Genomic DNA, 5286 nt, shown 5'->3' on the forward strand with positions numbered 1-5286 from the left:
ATCTGGAATTCTGTGTCTAAGCCTGTGGCCCCTAGTGCAGGAAGGATGTGGGGATGTTGGAGCAGGGCCAGAGGAGGGCTGCTACAGTAATCAAAGAGCTGGAGCACCTCCTGCAAAGAGAGGTGAGGGAGCTGAGCTTGTTTAGCTTGGATAAGAGAAGGCTGCAGGGAGATCCTGTTGTGGCCTATGAGTTCTTGAGTGGAGGTCACAAGCAGGAGGGGGGCTGTTTGTTTTTGTTTTTTTTTTTTTTTATGTGGTCTGATAGTGGTAGGACAAATGGTAGTGCCTTAAAACTAAAAGGGAGAGATGTAAATGAAATGTTGGTGTTGTTTTACTCAGAAGGGAGTTGAGGAGCTGGAATGGGTTGTTCAGAGAGCTGGACATCTTGAGCTGATGGGGAGGAGGGGGGAAAGCCAGCCCATAGCAGGGAGTTGGAGCTGGGTGGCCTTGAAGGTCCCTTCCAACCTAAGATGTACTATGATATTATAAGCCCTGGTTATTTATGTTAGTCTTCCTCATCAATAGGGCAGGAGATCAGTTCTTTGTGATAGAAGCTCATGGTTATAGCTAGAAGAACCTGCAGGGGTGGAGGAAAAGGAAGTGCAGAGAGGTATGCGAGTTAAATATCCCAGTGGGGCTGCTGAGAGCAAGGTCGTGGTATATGAATATTGTTCGGTTGCTTTATGTTTTTATTATTCTACAAAAAGACAAAGTTAAAAAAAAAAACAACAAAACAACTCACATTTTGTGGAGAATTCCTACGTAATCAGCAGGGCATCTGGGAAAAGCGAGGGGTATGTTTTCCTGGGAGCAGAAAGAAGTAAATACAGTAGGTTTTGTGATGTAATTTTAGCAGTGAAATTTTAAGCAGTGAATTCCTTTTTCAGAAGGTGTAGAATGTTTACTTTCATGTAGCACTACTGCTTTTCTCATGTTATCACTGTCAGAGGTCAAATTCTGAGCAATCAAGAAAGTTGTGGTTTTTCTTTTTTGTTTGTTTTTAAAGCAATTCATATTTCTAAGCAGAATTGCAAGGCAGGACTGCCCACCTCACAGAATAGTCAGCAGGGTGCAAACTCGTCTAAGTAGTTAGATGGGTCAGGTAGGAACCAAATTTTGTTAGTGTGTGGCAGCTGATGGCTGGACTGTGGGCAGTGACTTCCTTGCTCTTAATACTCTCTTGTGTGAATTAATGTTGGCAGTCTCAGGCAGCGTTGAGCCCTGTTGTCTATGACCCTATATCCTTGATGCTTATGGTAGGGGCTGGCTCCTTTTCTGTTAGGAGTCAGTGATGTGAAACTTCTCTGAGTAAAGAAAATATGCTGCAACATTTACATTATATACCCATTATTCCAGGGTTTTTAAATACCAGAATAAAAAAGCTGAACATAACATTCCTTCTTCAAGCTGTGAAGATCTTGTTATTTGCAATTCATTCATAATATAATTTAAAGGCAATTTACTTCATCTGCTCAGTTGTGAAACAATTTATTCTGGACAAAACCATAACACAAAACACTGAGAACCAGGCACCTGAAGGGGTCCACCCACTTTCTCCCTATTAGCTAGGATTTTGGCTTCTGATGTGTAATAGGCTTGGATTCCTTGCAGATAGCATTAGTGTTTTCTCTTTTGTAAAGCAGAATGGATTTTTAAAAAGAACTTCTATTACATTTCTTCCCTCTGTTCTAAAATCATGATGAATCAGACCACTTCAGTGCTGTTTTGCGTGTGGCTTTTAAAAATCGGTGTTGAATCTTGCATTCGTGTCTGAATGTGTGAGTCATGATTTATTTGACTTTCTTAAAAACTATTCACTTCCCTTTGTTTTGCTTTTCCAAGATAACTGCCAAAACATCTTATGAACTCCTTACCTGAACACGTGTTTCATCACTGACAGACAAGGGTAGTGGGAGAAGGAAGAAACAATTTTCCTTGTATACATTAAACTTCAAATATTTATTTTTTCTGTATAATAAGCTATTTTTTCATGCTTTACTATTATTAAACTTTTGCACAGTGGAAGGCATAAGCACGTTCAGCTGTATCTCATAGTTTGTTTTATGGATTTTATGGGAACTATTGAATCATGGCCTGAACCACTGGTTGAGCACCTAGGGAAAGGACCCAGTCAGCCCTGGGAGCACAGTTGAAGTCAATTCAGCTGTGTGACTGAAAGGGGTGAATCCTGGCTGCACCTCTCTTAGGCCTCATTTAAGGGCTAACTATCACTAGGGAAGGATCTCATTCTGGAGGTCTCTCCTTGGTGAAACTTTCCCCTGCAAGCCTGGAATGCTCTGATACAAGTAAGCAATCTTCTTTTTCTTACAGCACCTTTCTATTGTGCCAGTCCTGTCATCACACCTCTGTTGTAATGCTTTTCCCATTGTATTGATCTGTCCAATTGCTACATGAATGGAAATTCTTCCACAACAATTTGGATTGTAGATAATTTCCTACTGAAAGAGTTATGCTGTTCTTTCTGTTGGCCATGCGGATACTGAGAGAGATTAATTGGTTGAATTAACACTTGAGGAAGGGAGAAAAATGGCAGGAGAGAGTAAGATAAGCAAACAACCCTCATTAGCAAACAAAGAAGTGTCTTGATGGGAAAAGAAATTTTGTTTGGCTTCTTAGTGAATTAGCAGCTCCAGACTTCTAACTTCACAATCCAAATGTCACATTCTGTAATTGAGCAGAGCAGCAGCTCTGTCTGCAGTGAGCTTTTGGAAGGACCTGGGAGTTTGTGGCTCTCCATCCAACCATCTTGCACTGTATAGACTCTAAACAGAAGCACTCCTGATGGGGAAACTCATGGAAAAAAACATGTATAATCTTGATAGTTATGATGCCGTTTGTTATCTCACCTGCTGCATCCTTAGTCCTCTTTCCACAAGGGTTTGCTTTATGTTTCATTAACATTATTTCTGTACAGAGCTCTTTTGTAACACATGGGATTGTTGGAGGCAGGGAAATGGCTATCAAGGAGAAACGCTTATTAAATAAGTGAAACATATTGAATCCTGTTTTAGGGAATGCCATTAAATTTCTGGTGCGGCGAATATGCTTGTTCCCTTGAAATCTTTCTGATCAGCTTTACCGTAAGGCTTGTACAATAGGGGAAAAGCCAACGTGTAGTGAATCACAATTTATTGAAAACAGAATCACTGCAGGACTAATGAAGCTCTAAAATCAGGTTGGAACAGGTTGCCCAGAGAAGTAGTACATGACCCATTCTTGGCGATGTTAAGGGTCAGGCTGGATGAGGCTCTCAGTAACCTCATAAAGCTGCAGGGTGTCCCTGCTCATTGTGGGGGAGTTGGACCAGGTGGCCTTTAAGGATCCTTTCTGACTCATGATTCTATGATTGAGGAGTTCAAATAGAAGCCTGTTTGGGACATGGGAGAGTTCCAGTAGAGAACATGTTTGCTGTGATATGGAAGAAGGAATTAAAAACAATTAAAAAACCAACAAAACAGTCCTAACCCCAAGACACATTTTTAAGAAATTCTAGTGGAAATGTTCTGATTTTTGACAGAACTGAATTGTTAATATTTATGAGGCCAGACAAGACCTCCAGATGGAAGTTGCACTGTTAAGTGTGAAGTTTTGCTATTAATATTTATTCATCTGAAAGTGCTTATTTAGTTTTTAGGCTGTTTTTGCTCCATCCTTCTCCCAAGCAAACTAACATCAAATCTGTGGGATCTGTGAATTCTCAGCTTCCCACTGCTGCCTGTGATGTAAATTGCTGTCATGGTTTAATAATTTTGTAATTTTTGCTATCAGTATTCCACATCATAACATCATATTAAGCATGAATAATTTTACTGAATCTGCAACTTACAGAAGAAGACTACATCTCCCAGGGAACAACACGATAGGTCACGGGACCTGGACTCTATATTAACTCTGTCGCAGAACAGACTGACGTCTTTCGAGTTCTGGCGTTCAGGGGAGTGTGTGGGAGCTTTCAGCCGTTCGCCTAGATTTACAGTAGGCCTCTCGGTTACGGGACTCATTCTCTCTCCTATTTTGCTTGATTCGTTAGCTCAATTTTCAATTATATTTTATTATATTGTGTTATCCTGTATTTCGATATAGTATTTAGTAAATAAGTGTGCCTCCTTAGATCGTTGCCGCTGTTTTCTTTTCCTAATTAATTAACTTTTCCTTTCGGCCTAGGGCCCCTCCGGGGCCTGCGGCCCCTGTCACGGACGCAGGTGGATTTTTAGTTCAAACCGTGACAATTGCTCTTCAAAGGAAAATGAAGAGCAACACAAAAGAGTTCAAAAAGTCATAATGTGAAGGATCAAGAGCTATTTGCAAAGAGCTTTCCTGGCAAGCACTGAACATTTGGACTCCTCATCAAGTGACATAAATAAGGCTTTCAGGACTGATCTTGTAGCCTCTATGAAGTATAAAATCCCAGGGAAAAGAACTTGCCCATAAGGCTTTCTCCCAGTGTCAAGGTTACTTTATGTGTGTTAAAGTGTGTGTATAGGAATATGCGTAGTGTATTTTGATATTCATAGTTGTTGGTGGCCAGTGTTTCATGATGGTGAAGATGGACATGCTGGCGTTAGCTTTCGTGTTTCGCTTTCACACTATATATATAATATACATGATATATATATTTATAATATTTCTCTCCCTCTCTCTCTCTCTCTATATATATATATATATATATATATATGAAAGCTTTAGTTCTGTATAGAAAAGCAAATGCACAAAAGTTCGAGCAACTTGTGCATATCCACTCACTGTTGAAAGCCTTTCAATATTTTTTTGGTCCACAATAAAAACAATTTGTGTCTGAGGCTTGGATGCAGTTCAGTCTCATCCACCACTCATGAGATCTGAAACTGGGAATGACAGAAAACAGGCAGAATCACAGCCTGTGGCCTTTTAGCAGCCTCTAGAAATAGTACTTCGTAGTTTAGACAGTGAAGTTTTATCCCAGTTTTGCTAGCCCTCTCAAGGTTATCCAGCTCTTCCTTTCTGCTATTCTGATCATCCTTTATTAACAACATCTTTCAACTTAATTAGAGCATTCCTACTTCTTAATGAAAAATATAATCTTGGAAGAATTTGATTATTACTATTTCTAGAACAGTGGTTCTCTATTTAAGACTATCTGTTGTTTTATCATCTTTGGCAAAGTTACTTGCTTGCATCAATTGAGTGAAAAATGTCCATTTTTTTCCATGTAAGGGAAGCTCCCTGATAGAACCGTATTTTAGCTGATGAATGTAGTTTATGAGGACAAGTAGAGGAGTTCTTTCT

This window comes from Coturnix japonica, chromosome 7 (genome assembly GCF_054131305.1).
Source record: "Coturnix japonica strain WE chromosome 7, WE-NBRP24, whole genome shotgun sequence".
NCBI classification, from domain to species: Eukaryota; Metazoa; Chordata; class Aves; order Galliformes; family Phasianidae; genus Coturnix; species Coturnix japonica.